The following is an 18,285-nucleotide window of genomic DNA, read 5'->3' as shown; positions in this document are numbered from 1 at the left end:
TGCTCCTTCAGGGCAATTAGTCAAATGGAGCTCATCTCAGATTGCCTCCCAGGGCTGTGTTCCTTCCCTCTCCCTCCTTCCCCGAGGGGCTGATTACAGACCCCCACATGATGGGGTGAGGACCTGGTTTCCGCCTTGCCCTCCAAGCTCTCCCTGGCCTCCCTGGGATGTCTCACCCCTTTGTTCTGTATGCTGGCCTGGTTCTGCTGACGTGATTGGTGGAAATCTGCTGCCCCAATCTTGGCCAGTCCTCAGCAGTGGGACTGACCCAGTCTATTCTGTGCCCTCTTCGTCCTGACACTGGGATGCCCCAGCCCAGCTCTCACAGCACCTCCACAGCTGTCCAAGGACTGTTGGGATTTCTCCCACGCCATGTATAAGCTTTGGGAAACAGGGGGAAGGGATATCAGCTCAGGGCTGTTTCTGCCTAAATGTGCCCCAGGGCAGGGTCCACTCCACTGGGGCTTCCTTCCAGAGTTCCAGGTAGGGGTGCAGGGTACACGTGCTCTCTCCCTGCAGATTCTCCTGGAGCGGGGGACACTGAGTCTCCTCCAAACCTCTGCCACCTCCATCCTCCAACCCAGGAAAGCATTTCCTCCTGCTGGTAGCCTCTTTGTACAATACACGCCACCTCTTCTAGGACCCGGCTCCTCAGCATCCACAAATCATTTTCTGCTAACAAAGCTTGCCTCTCTTGAATGAAGGCCTGGGCTAACTGCTCGCTGAAACAGGCTTCAAGGTCCTGTTTTGGAAGTCAGAAACTGAACAATGTCTTCTTTGTCTTAGGCCATACTCTGTCCTCCCCCTGAAGTAATGGAATCCTTCGGCTCAATGGGGGAGACTCCCAGGGCAACAAGAATTAAAAGGAAGGGAAAGTAAATTGAATACCAGTTCAAAATATTATCCCCACTAAGCCGGCTGGTCATAATGCAAGGTCTCAGGGGTCCCAGAACACTCATCCAGGATTTGTTAAAGTGCAATGGACTGACATGCCATTTCTCTGGAGACAACATTTATACATAATTTGAAGCAAGGGCAGAAAGGGGACTATGACTTTCATTTTCTTGAATTCTTTATATAAGAATTATTGTCCTTACTCTCTATTCTACTATTGAATAGATCCATTCAACAGGAAGCCACCTGGTTCAGCATCATTTGGAACTCTCCACCTCCTAGGTTTCTTCTTCCCAGGGTGAGAAGGCCCTTGCGTCTCCTCCATATCCACTGTGTTCACCCATCCCTAAAACCCTGGACCCTTCCTTGCCTTATCCATCATCCCAGTTCCAGCTCACTCCCCTATCCAGCCATTACCTTCTCTGGGTGCTCAGTCACGTCTAACTCTTTGCAACTCCATGGATTGTAGCTCTCCAGGCTCCTTCGTCCATGAAATTTTCCAGGCAAGAATACTGGAGCAGGTTGCCATTTCCTACTGCAGGGGATCTTCCCGACCCAGAGATGGAACCCATGTCTTCTGCATCCCCTCCTTTGGCAGGCAGATTCTTTACCATGAGCACCACCTGGGAAGCCCTTTCAGCTAATTCAACTGACACTTTCTTTAATCTCTTCGAGCATCCTCCTCATTTGACTATTCAAAGCAACTCTCAACTCTAGGTCACCACAGGTCAGATTTTCCATTCCCAAGTGACAAGTACTACTAAGCAGTCATAAAACTGGGCTAAAAGGACCCGTTAAAAACACAAATTCCAAGGGGGCTTCCCTACTTCTCTGCAATACTTTTTAATCTATTAATGCATTATTCTATATTTTCCTGGCTGTTTGGGTTTTTTCTGTATTCTCCAAGTCTCCTCCCATCTCCAATTCTTCCAACCTTGGATGATGGCTCAGCCTTCAATTTTACTGAAAAGTTTTTCAGGACACTCCATGCTTTTGACCTTCTTTTCGCATAAAAAATTCCACTGTTAGCTTCACCCATCTTACAGCAATAGTTTAAAATCACACACGTAAAGTACTGTCCTATTCTTTTGTAGGCATTCAAACTTGCAATATCTTTCTTATCTTTCTTTCTCTTCCCAGGTTACTGCTAATAGTTGTCCCTATGAGGGCTATGGTGGGTTGAATGGTGGCCTCCGAAATATGTCCACCTGAAACCTGGGAACATGACCTTATGTGGGAAAAGGGTCTTTGAGATGTAATTAAGGTAAGGATCTCTAGATGAGATCATCCTGCATTAGGGTGGAACCTAAACCAGTGACAAGTGTCCTATTTACAAGAGAAGGTCACATAAAGACACAGAGAGGAGAAGCTATGTGAAGATGAAGGTAAAAAGCGTACTAATGGGTCTGCAGGCCAAAGACAGTCAAGGGTTGCTGGCAGCCACCAGAAGCTAGGAAAGAGGCGTGGGACTCAGAGTCTTCCTCAGAGTCTCCATAAAGAACCAACCCTGCTGACACCTTACTTTCAAGACCTCTGGCCCCCAGAACTGTGAAAGGAAACGTTCTACTGTTTTAAGTCACCTGGTACATGGTCATTTGTTATGGCAGCCACAGGAAATTAATACAAGGGCTCCTTCTCTGCTTAATGGTCCTCTCTAGTGGATCATTTCTGCATGTTCTGGCTCAGGGGAGCACAAGCAAGGTTCCTCCCACAGCAACCGTTCTGTATCTCAAGCACATGGGCGCCTTGCTGTGGGGGTGGAGGCTGGGGTCTTTCACCCCTGGAAATGACCTCTGTCTCAAGCAGGGATGTGAGATCAAGGGAGGGCACTGGGCCTCTCCTTGGGCCACTCCAGATGGGGGACTCCTCTCCCTATGGTATAGGTGGGCTGAGGTACAATCAGAGAACATTTGGGGTGCAGTTTTCCAAGCACCAATCCTCCCTGCATTGCACTCAGGTGTAAACTGTCCAGGGGGGCGTCCCTGGTGGTGGTTGCTGTCATTCAGTCACTCAGTCATGTTCGACTCTTTGCGACCCCAAGGACTGCAGCACGCCAGGATTCCCTGTCCTTCACCATCTCCCAGAGCTTACTCAAACTCGTGTCCATTAAGTCAGTGATGCTATCCAACCATCCTGTCCTCTGTCATCCCCTTCTCCTCCTGCCTTCAATCCTTCCCAGCATCAGGATATTTTCTAATGAGTTGGCTCTTCGCAAAGTGCTGGAGCTTCAGCTTCAGCATCAGTCCTTCCAAGGAATATTTAGCATTGATTTCCTTTAGGACTGGCTGGTTTGATCTCCTTGGAGTCCAAGGGACTCTCAAGAGTCTTCTCCAACACCACAGTTCTCTGGTGGCTCAGCAATAAAGAATCCACCTGCAATGCAGGAGACGCAGGTTCGATCCCTGGGTTGGGAAGATTCCCTGGAGGAGGGATTGACAACCCACTCCAGTATTCTTGCCTGGAGAATCCCATGGACAGAGAAGCCTGGTGGGCTACAGTCCATGGGGTCGCAAAGAGTCGGACACAACCGTAGCAACTGAGCACACACACATGCATAAACTGACCCAAACCTCCCAGGAGCTACTGACACCCACAGAGGTATGTGGTTCTTCTCCTAACACTGTAGTCCTTGCAGGTTCTTAAATCACACCTCATCAGCCTTCACTGAGCAGTTCTCACCCTCATAAAGAACTACCTCCAACTCTCAGCAGTTTGAAATCAAGAATCTGTTGAAATAATAACCATAAGACACTGAGAATTATATGGTCAACCACACTCCTATGAAAAGAAGGGTGTAGCATGGCATACTATCTGTGCTTTGGTCCTAACCTGCTAATAGAATTAGAAGCTGGGATCATTGCATCTTCACCCAAGTGGGTAACATAAAAGATGGAACCTAAAACATTATGTGCAACCAAATTCTGGATTCTAACACAGGACGCTGAGGATCTACAGATGCATTGGATGTGATGTGTTATCTGCAAGAAGAAAATTTACTCAAGATACATCTCATTCCAGAAGTACTGAGAACAGCCATAAGACCTACCAGACTTGAAGCATAGAATCAAAATCATCAAGCACTTGATAAATGCACAGTTCCGTGTAGTGTTTCATGGCACAAAGCAAATTAAACGAGGTGTGCTTTCAGCCTTCTAGGAGCTTGCTACTGAAAATAGACAGTATTGACACTGACATGTACCACAGCGACTAAACATGAACAAGCTGGATAAACACATGAAGTGGTGGCATTACAGGCTCGCCAAGGGGAAAGCGCATTTTGTTAGTGGTGTGTGATCCCTGATATTTAAGGTGGTGGTTGTGGCGGTGGGGGGACGGGCAGGAAAAGCTCTGAAATCACAGACGGTGCATAGTGAAGGAAGGAAAGAAAGCTCACTACTGCTTTCCAAAGACCATAATGGCATTTCGAACAACAGTGAAGCATGAGGTCCACCCCTTCCCCTCTGCTGCAGCAGTGGTCCATAGCCACAGAATGTGTTTTTAAAGCTCTCCCTCAGATACATTAAACCTGGCACCCAGGTGAGGGCTAGGCAGGGGAAGCCATTAATGAAGAATCAGAGAGCTTTTCACAGGGAGCTGAGAAGACTCTTAATGTGGGGCTGACAAACATCGCCTGTTGTGCTGTTGTGTCTTATATTACAGAAATGACTCAAGCAATCGCTCCCTGCAACCATGGAAAAACATTTTGTAAGGCTTATTGTCAATCGGTCTTTTGAAGGGTATACAGAGGCTGTGGTTGGGATATAGTGTTAAATCATTACTCTGTAGGACCTAAAGTCTAAGATGGAACCCTCCTTCCCAGCTAAAGAGATTCTTCAGCTATGCCAAGTGAACAAAATGAATGCATGGGGAGATGGCACCCGTGTAGCCATTGCTGGGTTTCATGCAGCCCCACACTTCCAGGCCCAGCCCTGTAGTCCATTCTGCCACTCTTTCCTCTTCCATCACTCACTGTCATATTTTCCCAGTTTCCTCCAGATTTTGAAACAGTCTGCATTTTTCCCTGGTTTTGGACATCACTAGGCACTGTTGGTAACATCATATATATATATATATTTTAGTGAAAATCCTGTTGATGAAAACCTGATGACAGAGGGCAAGGAAGTAACTGTTTTCCTGACCATCCTCAATTTTTAACAAAAAGCTAAAGATTATGGACAAAAGAGCTTTAAACACACACCATTCTCAGAAGACAATGGTGGTTCCTAAAACAGTATAGCACAGTCCCAAACCGAAGTCACATGGGTCCATAGAGAGTGAAGCTGATGCCATCAGAGACTATAGAAGCTCAATATCCAAGAAGACACCAGCAGATGGCCAGGAAACTGGCTGCAGATTCCAGTGCCCTGCCCCAGAGTCTATCTGAATAGACACCTGCTGAGCATCTACACTATGAATGACAGTGTGCTACAAGCTACTGCTGCTGCTGCTGCTAAGTTGCTTCAGTCGTGTCCGACTCTGTGCGACCCCATAGACGGCAGCCCACAGGCTCCCCACTCCCTGGGATTCTCCAGGCAAGAACACTGGAGTGGGTTGCCATTTCCTTCTCCAGTGCATGAAAGTGAAAAGTGAAAGTGAAGTCGCTCAGTCGTATCCGACTCTTACCGACCCCATGGACTGCAGCCTACCAGGCTCCTCTGCCCATGGGCTTTTCCAGGCAAGAGTACTGGAGTGGGGTGCCATTGCCTTCTCCAGCTACAAGCTACGGGAGGACCAAAAAACCCTCATATGAGGTCATGGCATGTTGAGAAGACGGGACCCACATATACAGATTTCCACAAGACCTGAACTCTAGTCTAAACTAAAGGAGGAACTGGATGTACGGACCGTGGGCAAGGCACAAAAATTCTCTGCTCCTTGGATTCCTCACATCAGGAACACATCCTCAACTAGAAAGCTAGGACGAAGCAGCTGGAATCATTATTTGCAAACCACAGGAGAGTGAAGGACATATCAAGAGAATATCGATCAGGCAAAGGTGCACACAAAATAAAGCCACAGAACTGGCATTTTCAAGCAGGAAACGGTGATAAAAGACACAGAAAGAGTGTGACAACTCAGGCCCTTTATCTGAAAATGATGAGGGGCTGCTTATATTTCTAGGAGGTCAGACAATAAACTAGACAAGAAAAAAGGTGAACCCCTCCAAACTCTGAGAGCAAACGAGAGAAACCTTTAACATAAATTAGTGTTTTTCAAATATCCTTGTGTGCATGTGCAACATATCACACGATTTCTGGAATAAAATTGAAACTGAAATAAGAATCAAATTTTACACGTGACAACCTTTTAAATTGTTATTGCTTCCAAACAGATACTACAATGTGTGGCAATGAAGGAACTCACTGGTGTTTATTTGCCTTTTCGGTAGAATTTAAATTGGGCAGAATTTCATAGAAATATAGATTCAGCAACTTTTTCTGAGGATTAGAAGAAGAAAAGGTTGGGAAAAGCGCCCTGGGCTTTGTTGTGGGAAAGGCGATCTGACTCATTTTTAATTTTCCATTAAAGCCCTACTTTTCAGTATAAAGCAGATGGAATCCTTATACAACTCCATGAAAAGCCTACTATTTTTGGGTACCTCAAAGATGGAAGCTCTGAAGAAAATGAAAGTGTTTGCATCAGATGAAATCCCACCAGCACATTCAAAAGGAGCAGGTACTTAGAAATCTTAAAAACACAAGGTAAGAGATCTTTCTGTGGTGGATTTCTGATCCCCAGCCTCCCTGGGCTCACCTCCCTCTGCCTTTGATGGATGATTTTCTACCCCTTCAGCGGCCAGCTCCCACCACTGTGGCTCACAGTCACTCTGCTTCTTCGTTCCTTGTCTTTCAGAAGCTGCCTCCCTGATGGGTTCCATCCTCAGGGCAATTCTCACATATAGAAAAGATGTCAGGGTTAACTCCACTCACCCCATACCTACTGAGTCAGAACCGGGCCTGGGACATGCATTCTCTAAGATCGTCAGAGAACAGTCATGCAACCATGGCCCCAAAGCCCTTTCCTTATCATGAGATAAGCCCTGGGTTGACGTTTCCTGTTTGTCTCCCTGCCAGGGTGGATAGAAGAAAGAAGAGGCCCTATCTTCACTGTGTATGAGCTCCGAAGTACTGGGCTAGGAGGTGGTGGGCACTGCCTGTAGCCTCACAGTTTGTAATCTCGTTGGAGAGATGGAACAAATTTAGCATTAAGAACATTGGTTCTGGATCAGACTGACTGCCTGGGTTCAGAGCCCAGCTCTCCTTACTAGTTGTGTGACCCTGGCTAAATCACTACACCTCCAGGCCTCAGTTTCCCCATCTGTTAAATGGGAATAATAACAGTACATCATGAAATCGTGCTGGATGTTGAGCTGGCAAGTCAACCACAAATAAAACAGAGTCTGACTTCCAAAGAGCTCCCAAGTCAGGAAAAAAGGCCAGCATCTTCCTACTGTCCAACCCAGCTGACCCACTCTGCTTTATAAGTCAGGCTGTGACAAGGGTGATGACGGGGTGGTAATCAAGTGCCACAGAGCCCCAAAACAGGACCAAGAGGGGCTTCCCAGAAAGTAAGTCTTCATGAAGTCATCAGAAGAAGCGGGGCTTCCCTGATGGCAAAGGTACTTTTCCTGTCCCCCAAAACCTAACACAGAAGTAACTGCAAGGCAAAAGCAACAAGGTTTGAAAGTACACAGGGAACAAAGAACAGTTTTGGAGCAAAAGCAGGTGTGAGTTTAGGAGCCAGACAGACCTGGCTTCTCTAGTAATTAGCTGTGTGACAATGGGCAAATTACTTTTCTGAGCCTCAATCTTCCCATTTGACCAATGCGGTAATACCTGCCTCGTCTAGTTGTGATGACTAAGTAAATTACTGTATGTAAAGCACTTCAGGCCTCCGGGATTCAATAACAAAGTCAGGTATGATTATTATTCTGGTGTATTTAGGGAGGGGTGAGTGGTGGTGGGGTGCTGTGTGCTTTTTTATACTATCACAGAGATAGGAATACAGATCAGAAAAACACAGTTCTCAGAAAAGGCCTTCTGAATTGAAATTAGCAATGGGCTAAAACTTTCCCACATCTTATTTTTCCCTTCCTCAAACTTACAGTTAATGGGTGCTCAATACACATTTGCTCAAACCAGTGGGTGCTGCCTGAGGACACGGCGGGGACAGGGCGGAACAGGTAATAATGACCTCTGCACCCGAGAGCTCCTGAATCTGTTTCACGCCCTGAGCGAGGCATGACGCGGGTCATTCAGGAAGCAGGCCAAGACGGATGGGAAAACATTCTCATCCAAATATTACAACTCAGACTCTTACAAACGCTGTTAAAGTTTCATGAGTCAGTAAGCATTATCTTTTCTTCCCACGTTTTTATTAGACCATAAATCCATTCAATTTATACCCTTCCAGGATTACTGTGTTCTAATCAAGTCCAGAGTGCCACTTATTTGGAAGCTGTCTGAACTTCATGTCACCCATGTCCATTTGGATAATACTGTTCGGGCTTCTTATGTGTTTTAGTAGCTAAAAATTAGATCTGCTCAACTAGAATCACTGGAAAAAAAATTATATTTCTCTAAATAACCCAAATCACCCTTTTTTCATAGGAACCAAGTGCATGAAATTCATAATTCGTGGGGTTTTTTCCTACTCCTACTGGAGTTTATTTTACCTTCAGAAAGTCACGGTGACTTCTACAGTCAAACTCAAGGGACATACCCGCACACTGTAGATAGGGTAAAATTCTGGTCATCTGACTAAAACAAAGACATTCTTTTATAGGGCTAACTTCAAAGCACTTTTATGTTTTCTATTCTCAACAATAGAAAGGCTTTGCACTTCTTAAGAAGACTTACTAAAAATGCCATCGTACTATTTCAACTAATTTCCTATGTTTTCCAATAATTCTCGACTCAGAACTGACAATCACTCAAATCTTTCTAAAATGTTCAAAATCTCCTTTTCTGTACAGAATACATTTTCATCCCTTCCCTAAGGGATATATGAGTTAGATGTACATGAGTTGTGTGTATTATAGATATACATATGTGTATGTATAGATATATACATCTATATATGTATTAACAGCAGCATACACATTGCTTTTCTATATGTGGGATACTAAGTGCTTTACATGGATCAGCTCACTGACCCCTCTCAACAAGCCTCTGAAGTAGGAACTCATCTTAAAGGTGGAGACAGGGAGGCACAAACAGATTAGGTAACTGGGCCTAGCTAGAAGGGGTTGCACCAGGCCCACACCCCTCACCAGGGCTGAAAGGGTTGAAACCTGGCTTTAAGTGATGACTTCACCATCTTGGACAAGTCAGTCAGCCACTCTGCGTTCTCATTTTCCCTCACAAGTGAAATGGACGAGCCGGACTACATGATCTCAAAGTCCCTTATGGTTCTAGGTTCTCTGGGTTTTGCTCCATGTTTCTACCTTGGTCTGGGGAGCCGCAGAGTTTTCGATTTCTATGGTCACACTGCTCTGGCTGGATACAACACCCAACGGCACTTTTCATTCTTAATCCTGCTTACCGTCCGGGGCACAGCCCTCCCCTCCTGTGGATCAGGGCCCCCTCTCTCCTTGGCGAGCCCAATCCTCTGGTTGCACCTCTCTCATTCAGGGCCTGGGCACCTCTGCTCCCCCGGCTCTCTCTCAGACCTGTTTGCTCTTCCATTCAACACACTCTTCCTCAATGATACTGTCCATATCCACAGCTCCCAGTATTTTGTAATATGCTGCTAACAGATTTATATCTGATTTATATCTTACACCTCAAACCAGACCCATCTATTCAACTGCCTACAAGATACCTTGACCTAAAAGTCCAAAGTATCCATGATAAAAGTCATCATTAAAATACCTGCTCCCTGTTCTTACTGCACTGCTTGTCTGCAGGTCTTTCTCCACCTACTCTCAAGGACCCCCCCCTTCTGCCTCTCCGCAGCCCCACAAGATACTGTCTCACCCTCTCTTATCCTGTCTCTCTTGTTCCATCCCCAATTCAGTGCAGCACTCCACCAGTGGCTCATCTGAGTTTCCATAACTACCTTGGCTACATAGATGTTGACCTCCTCTGGTCAACAGCCCATACTGCGGCCAAACAGATCATAAAACAAATCAGACCAAAGCAGCATCTCTACTTACAACTCTTAAAACAGCATTTCTGGACAAAGCACTTTTAAGAACGTTCTCAACTTTCCCACCAGTCTCATCTTCTCCCTCTACCACCCCCACCCACTCTAAATTACTTGCAGTTACCTAAAAAGTCAGGCTTCCCTGATAGCTCAGTTGGTAAAGAATCTGCCTGCAATGCAGGAGACCCCAGTTTGATTCCTGGGTTGGGAAGACCTCCTGGAGAAGGGACAGGCTACCCACTCCAGTATTCCTGGGCTTACCTGGTGGCTCAGCTGGTAAAGAATCCGCCTGCAATGTGGGGGACCTGGGTTCGATTCCTGGGTTGGGAAGATCCCCTGGAGAAGGGAAAGGCTACCCACTACAGTATTCTGGCCTGGAGAATTCCTTGGGATTGCAAAGAGTCGGGCATGACTGACTTTCACTTTCTCTTTCCTAAAGTCTGTGCATCTGCATCCTCGGCTTCTCCTTCTAGGCCAATGGGCTTCATACAACACTCAAATGGCCAGTTCCTCCTCTGGCTTTCTCTGCCTGGCCACCCCAATTTCCCACCTCCCTGTGGAGTTCATGCTGCCTTGTAGACCCAGAATCATGGCAGTTATCACTGTGGTCAGAGCCTTCCTCAAGCAGTTCCTTAGCCAGGATTACAACTCTTTGTTCCTGAGGCATCTAGTTCAATGTCTGGCAAATGGTAGATACAATGAATGAATGTTGCTTGATGAATAAATATGTAGGACGATTCACAAACTCTTATAGACCTATCTGTGGGCCACAGAAGGATCCATCCTAAAATAGAGAGTCACACTGAGTAAAAGTAGTTCCAGAATCAACATGCTTTGCTTTCCCATTTTTAGATTTTTAAAAAAAATTTTTAATTTTTTTTAAATTTTTTAAATTTCCTAGGTTAGCACCAGGGTCTAAAATGGAAAGAATGGCAATAGGAATTGACATTTTATTTTTTATTTAAACATAAAGTTATGTTTCCCAACAACCAAAAGAATCCATTTCCAAAGTATTTATGCCACCCTCCCTTATGGCATATAACACATTTTAATCAATATCATCATTATGTCCATACGTATTATCTTGCATATTGCCTCGTGGCTAAGAGCAAAGGCTCTGAGACCAAACTAACTGGACCTGAATCCTGACTCTACTGCTTACCAGCTGTGTATGATCTTGAGTCAGTTATTTAACCTCCTTTGTTTCACTTTCCGTATGTAAAATGGAGATTATAAGCAAAACTACTTCATATAAAAACAACCTTGAAGTATAGTTAGGCTTCCAGGTGGCTCAGTGATAAAGAATCTGCCTGCCAATGCAGGAGACACAGGTTCACTCCCTAGTTTGGGAAGATCCCCTGGAGGAGGAAATAGCAACCTGCTTCAGTATTCTTGCCTGGAAAATCTCATGGACAGAGGAGCCTGGCAGGCTACAGTCCAGGGGGTTGCAAGACAGTTGGACATGACTTAGCGACTAAACAACAGCAGCAATAGTTGATTTACAATATTATATTAGTTTCAGCTGTTCTTACCATTCTTAAGATTAGAGCTTAAACAGTGGTTGGCATATAGTAAATGCTCAATAAAACTAGCTATTATGTATTATTTTTATCTCCTCTAGCAGACTAAGCTCCCAAACAGCAAGGACAGCAGAAGTATTCATTTTCACAATCCTATCTTCCAGTGCCTTGCACACAATAAGATATTGGGCTAACGTTTACAGAACTGATGAACATAATGAACTTTTTATAGCATACACACAGGGCGAAAAAAACCACAAAAACTGGAGAAGGAAATGGCAACCCACTCCCGTATTCTTGCTTGGGAAATTCCATGGAGAGAGGAGCCTGGCGGGCTGGTCTGTGGGGTCCCAAAGAGTCGGGCATGATTTAGTGACATACCACAACATAGCAAAAGTATGTGCATTACTAAGTCTGATGACTAGTACGGACAGAATTGCTCCTGGGGAGGCCGGTGGAGAACAGGGGCTATCCAAAACACTAGTGATTCACCTGGCTCTGGGAACTCACTTAATCCCACGGAACATGCAGGGCTCACAGTCACCCACCCACTCAAGACATCTGCAGGCTGGAGGGGACCCTGTCAGGACTGAAGAGCTGGGCAGGTGAGGCTCTCTTCCCACGAACATGGCCTGGGGCAAAAAATCTCTCCTCTAGAGTCTCTTTCATTTCCTCTTCCAATTAGAGAAGGTAGGACTGTGATTTCTAAAGACTCTCCTGGCCATTCGGGAAGTCTATAAAATAAGCAGATAACAATCCAGGCCAACAAAGGTAGTACTGGAGAGCCACATCAAAGTCAGTACCACAGCCATCAGATCACTGTATTACAGGGAATAACTGGGTGGGAAGTGGCTACTAGAATCAACAAAAAACCAAGGTTTTTGGAAACATGTTTAAAATGTGAAGGTCTGAACTTATAAAATCAAAAGTCTGGCAATAGCAAAAGAATGAAGGCAATAATGGGTAAAGGCTCTAGGTTTCCATTTAATTCTCATCAACCTACAAAGTCCTTGAAGGCAACGACTATGCCTTGTTGAGCAGCACCACATAGCAAGGTTGGGTGTGTGTGCGCTCTGACTTTTTGCGACCCATGGACTATAGCCCACCAGGCTTCTCTGTTCAAGGAATTTTCCTGGCAAGTGGGTTGCCATTTCCTTCTCCAGGGGATCTTCCCTCCAGGGTCTGAACCCAGGTTCAATCTCTTGTGTCTTCTGCAATGGCAGGCAGATTCTTTTCCACTCGTACCACCTGAGTTGTGGCATATAGCCAAGTTGCTGGCCCCAAACACATATCTTCTTGACTTTTTTTCTAGTCATATGATGACTATTTCCCAGGATCCCTTGCAGTTTAATGTGGCCATTTAACTATCCCTCAAGTAAAGGATGTAAGCAGAAGTGATGTGTGTCATTTCCAGGCCAGGGTAATTAAAAAGTGGGTTCATCCCCTCTACTCTCTCTTTGTGCTTCTGCCAGCTGAAAGCAAATTACAATGGAGCGCCAAGGCATGGTGGAATTTGGAGCCCAGAATCACTGCATGGAGGAAAGTCACCCACTGATCAGAAATACCCATTTTGAACTATTACATGAGGAATAATAAACATCTATTACTTTTGAGTCATTATATTTTTGCAGGCCTATTTGTTATAGCTGCTAATATTAGCCTAATTAAGCCAGGTGCTTAGCACATACCAAAGACCTAACACATTTGTTGAAACAAGACCAGGTTCCTTCTTTCAATGTGTTGATCAACTAATGATGGAAACAGACACGTGCCAACCATAATGCCAGCTGCTGAAGTGTGAAAGCAAAATTGGAGGCATGGTGATTTGCTTGAAGGGGAAAGGAGGAGAAAGCATCCCAGAGTAGAAGACTTTTGAGCTGGGCCTTAGGTTTAACAGAACCCAAGCAAATCAGATGGGGTTAGGAGATTTCAGACCCAGGAGAAAGCAGAGAATAAAAGTACAGAAAGCAGAATATGCATTTGTTCACATTCAACCTCACCACTCTCTTGAACTCGGTCAACAGAGGGTGAGCTTATTGTGCACTTTCTTTCCTGGGTTTGGCCAAACAAACAAGGCTTTGTTTTTTTGTTTTGAACACTACCCTCATTAACCCTTTTGCTTTTTTTAAAATATAAAATGTTCCAAGATGAATGTCCTTAGAAAGTGCAGGAGTAAATGTTTAATGAACCATAACAATTCTTCTCTAATAAAATTCTTGAAGAACTTGAGACAGTTCTATTACTTATAACAGTCAAAGAGCCATGCTCTTAGGAATCAATGGGTTCGACCTAAGTTTTGACATTATTGATTAAGCATGTAACAGTCACTGGCTTACAGAATGGAACATTAAGCCCCCAGATTTACATTTACATTTCCTTTTTAAGAGGAACATCAAGCAGATGGTTTAAGAGATCAGGCAAAAGATTCTCTACCTTCTTCGCTCATAGCTAAGTGCCTCCAACACCTGAGACAATTAACAAAACCACTTCCTCCAAAAATCAGTCCCTTGTCTGAAAGCACAGGACCCGAGGGGCAGAGGGGCAGGGACTTGGGAGAAAGAGCACAAAGGGTGGAAAGTACGGCAGTGGCTTGGCGGTGAGAGGAAGGAAGTGGCTGTCTGAAGGGTACCCTGAAGCAGGCAAGAGAGACACAGTCCCCAGTAGTCTTCCAAATACCGACTTACTGCTGTGTTAGCAATGTCCCCAGGAGCTTCTTTAAATACAAGGGTGAAACAACCATCACTGGGTGGACAAGACTTCATTTCAAATGACTTCAGTCCTCCTTAGACTTGAGAGAAGCAAGTTAGGCTGCCTCACTCCTAGCAAACATCAATATAACTCTCTTTTGGAAACAAAATTCTCCCTCTCCCACACCCATGTATCCTACCCCCTACCATGAAAGGGAGTTAAAACTGGGCAAGGGAGGGTGCTACCCTGAGAGTAAAGCAACTCTTCAGACAGCTGAAATCAATTCCCCCTTCAATCTAAGAAGTACTGCAGCCGCCAGTCAACACTACCGGTCCATGAATACAGCAAAACGGCAGCACCTGCCACCCTGCATCTGGGGCCTTTTATTTTTTGGTAAATGTGGCAGGAAAGACTCTCAGAGAGAAGATCAACTGCTTTATCTGAGCAAAAGGGAAGCCCCAGGGAAGAGAAACAAGAAGCATCGCGCCCACCCTTGGGCACTTTATGCGTCTCCTCTCTGTGCACTGAAAGGGCTCTTTGTGTCACACACACACATACACACACACACCCCGCGAGTCTGTGTGATTTATTGGTGGGAGGAGGGGCGAGAAGGGTGATTTTATTATCCCTCTTCTCACTCAGTCCCAGCAAATCTCCGCCGAGGCCCAAGCCTGGTGGCCTCTTTCTGGCTCAGTCCCCTCCGCCTGTGGCCGCAGAGATAAGAGAGGGGAGGCGACCAAACAAAAACAGTCATCGATCTAGGGAAGTAGAGAGGAAATCCAGAGAGCTGAGAAGGAAGGAGAAAGGAGCCTGAGGGAGCAGGAGGGTTGGAGGGGTCAGAGGAAGAGGAGCTAAGGCTCCAGCACGGGGGACTGGGGAAGGGTGGGTGGTGGCACAGGAAGAGTCGAGGGGAGGATGGGGGAAGTGCAAGGGAGGTGCCAGAAATAAGCTGGAGGATGCGATGGGAAAGGCGACGGCCACAGGAGGAGGAGGCCGAGAGGTGGAGGAGTGGGGCAGGGGTGGAGTGGGGTGGGGAGGGAAGCAGCACGGGGCATCAATTATTAAGTGATTACATCATCCCTGACATTAAAACAACACACACAGCCCGGGTCCCCGCGGGGGGCCCCGAAAAGAGGGCGGAGGCGGAGTCTGGGCCGGCCTAGCCACCCCCCAAGCCAATCCCTATTCACACCCTGAGGAAATGGACCCCCCAGCCCTGCGCTACCTCGGGGCTGCAGCCCGCAGAGGTGTCCTCCGGAGCGACCACAGCAAGACTCCAAGCAAGGCCAACTCCCTGGCAGCCCCGCGGGGAGCCCCAGAGGCAACGATGGCCAAGAGACTGCAGCGCCGGGCCCCGCGGCGGGGGCGGCGCTGCGCTCGGCGCCCGCGGCCCGCATCTCCGCAGCATCCCCGCGGCCCCGCGGCGCATCCCCGGCCGCTTACCTGCGCTGCGCTCAGGCTCCGGAGCCCATTCACATGGTCCACTCCCCGCCTCCTCCGGCGCGGCCGAAGCGGCTCCGGTGGTTGCTCGGCGGGCCCGGGAGCCGGTGGGCCTTCTGAGAGTGCCCAGGGGGCGGCGCCGGGTGTCCCCGGCCCGGCGACTGGATCCCTCCCAGGCGCGGGCGGCGGCTTTGTGTGCGCCTGGGGAGCCCTCGGTGCGCGGGGTGAAGCGCCGCGCGCCCGGGCGGTGATGGACGCGCGGCTCCGAGGGCAGCCTCTCTTCTGCTCCCTCGGCCGGTTGGCGGGCGGGTCTCGGCGGCCTTCGGCTCGCGGCGACCCCTCCTCCTCTCCCGCGGCAGCCCCCTCCCCGCCGGCTCCGCTCCTGACAGATGGCGCAACTGCAACGACGCGCCGCCGCTGCCGCGGCTGCTCCGAGCTACTCGCGCTGATGCTCCAGCCCCTCCAGCCCCAGCGGGGAGTGAGGGAGGGCGGGAGGCCCCGCGAGAGTGGCAGGCTCCACTGTCCAATCAACGAGCCCCTCGGGAGCAGCGGGCGGCGACCATTGGTGGTTGAAGCGGGGGCGGGGCGGCGATGGGTGGGGCCACCGAGTGGGCAGAGCGTTCCGGTGGCATTGGGCATCCTGGCGTGCTTGTGGTGTAAGGGTGTGAGAGGGGATACTAGATTGGAGGAGTTGTGCGTGTGTGTTTTTTAAGGTTTACGTGGACTTGAGGTAGTGGGTTAGGGTAAGGAAAGAAGAGGAGAGTGTGAGCTTCAGTTTCTGCTTTGGAGAAGGTTGCAGCCGCTACTGCAGAAAGGCATCTGCCATTCCCTCAAAACCATGGGAACCTGCCTTGAGAAAGGGCTATCTTTCCTTTCTGTTGTCTTTTAATTTGAAGGTGGGAGGATAAATTGGGAAACTGTTAGGATGATTAAATTGTTTTCTCTGATCAAACCGAAGAGTGCGGAGCAAGGGAGAATCCCATCACAGAAACCTGGAAAAAAGAGAAACCTGGAAACGCGCGGTTAATATTATCAGTAATTATAAGGAGGGGGAGGAAGAAAAGGAAGGGGATAAAACGGAATAAATTAGAATGAACTGATAGTCTTCTGATATATGTATATATATATAAGCAAAGTCTGCAGGAAGTATTAGGGAAATACGAGTAAGGGGTGGAGAGGGCAAGCGACTACTATGGAATCTGCAATCACAGAGTGGGTGTTTGTTTGTATAGCTTTTTCCAAAAGCATGTTCAATTGTAGCCATTGGTTGTCTTTGTTTTCTCATGAATTCAGCCTTCCCGTGGTTTTTTTCCTTCTCTAAATCTGAGCTTTTGCTCAGATTTTCCTTGATGAAATAATAGCTGGTTTAATATACAACTGGGAGTGCATCAGTCTTTATTTCCTATCCAGCATTTCTATGGCAGGATGTAACTTCATTAAAAAAAAAGCAAACACTTCAGCTTCCTGATTTTCTTTATAGGTAATTCCTGTTTACTGAAAGTTCTACTCTAAGGCATGCTCAGATTCATTCTTCTTAATGATTTTGGCAAGAATCCTACCCTACCCCCTCAGCAAAATATAGCGCTCTGAGAAATATAAGTGAATTGGCATCTGCTTCTATGTTCAAAATCTATAATATTACCTTTCCTGCCCACTAAGTTTTGACTGTAGTTTTCAAATACCAGTCACTTTTTCTGCCTTTTTTTGGATACATAGTACTTAAAAAAAAATTAAACTAAGAGGTATTTATATGGAAACTTCCCCCTGAGAAATCTGTGCAATATTGGGTGGGGAGGGGGTTGTTTGTTTTTAATCTATTTTTATTGGAGTATAGTTAATTTACAATGTCTTAGTTTCTGCTGTACAGCAAAGTGAATCAGTTATACATATACATATATCTACTGTTTTAGATTCTATTCCCATATAGGTCATTACAGAGTACTGAGCAGAGTTCCCTATGCTATACAGTAGGTACACAATACTTTTTAAAGTTGCTAACATTTGTTAAACAAATCCCCATTTTACAAATGAGGAAACTGAGGACAAGAGAAATTAAAAACTAAATTTAAAGTGATTGTATAGTGTGATTACTGGGTTTCTTTCTTCCTTAAAATACTGAATGAAATCATATTTAAATTATGTGTTGATTATTTATTTCATAATCCCAAGAAATGGAACCCCAACTAGGACTAGAAATTTCCATACAAGAGAACGCAAACTTCATCTAGCCAAGAATTGTTTATCTCAAGAGAAGAGGCTCTTCTTTCTCAGTACTAGCCTGCCATGGCTCTCCTAGTTTTCTATGGATTGGAATGGAGAGGCAATTGTCTAGAGCAATGATGCTGAAGCTGAAGCGCCAATGTTTTGGCCACCTGATACAGAGTCGACTTATTGGAAAAGACTCTGATGCTGGGAAAGATTGAAGGCAGAAGGAGCAGGAGTGGCAGAGAGTGAGATGGTTAGATAGCATCGCCAACTCTATGGACATGAATTTGAACAAACTCTGGGAGATAGTGGAGGACAGAGGAGACTGGTGTGCTGCAGTCCATGGGGTCGCAGAGTCAGACACAACTTAGCAACTGAACAACAGCAACAA

At 46.5% G+C, this 18,285-nt stretch overlaps 1 protein-coding gene across 12 annotated transcripts in view; it reads right to left on the bottom strand.

The window, feature by feature from the left end:
- Positions 1-16,144, bottom strand: part of FYN (FYN proto-oncogene, Src family tyrosine kinase) — a 216,006-nt gene extending 199,862 nt beyond the window's left edge. For all 12 annotated transcript variants that reach the window (XM_060419482.1, XM_060419479.1, XM_060419483.1 and 9 more), the window contains exon 1: positions 15,693-16,144. The gene's annotated coding sequence lies outside the window, so the exon portion shown is untranslated. The remainder of the gene's footprint in view (positions 1-15,692) is intronic.
- Positions 16,145-18,285: the final 2,141 nt, after the last annotated feature.

The sequence above is a fragment of the Ovis aries genome, chromosome 8 (assembly GCF_016772045.2).
Source record: "Ovis aries strain OAR_USU_Benz2616 breed Rambouillet chromosome 8, ARS-UI_Ramb_v3.0, whole genome shotgun sequence".
Taxonomy (NCBI): Eukaryota; Metazoa; Chordata; class Mammalia; order Artiodactyla; family Bovidae; genus Ovis; species Ovis aries.
This window is presented reverse-complemented; position numbering and strand designations above follow the sequence as displayed.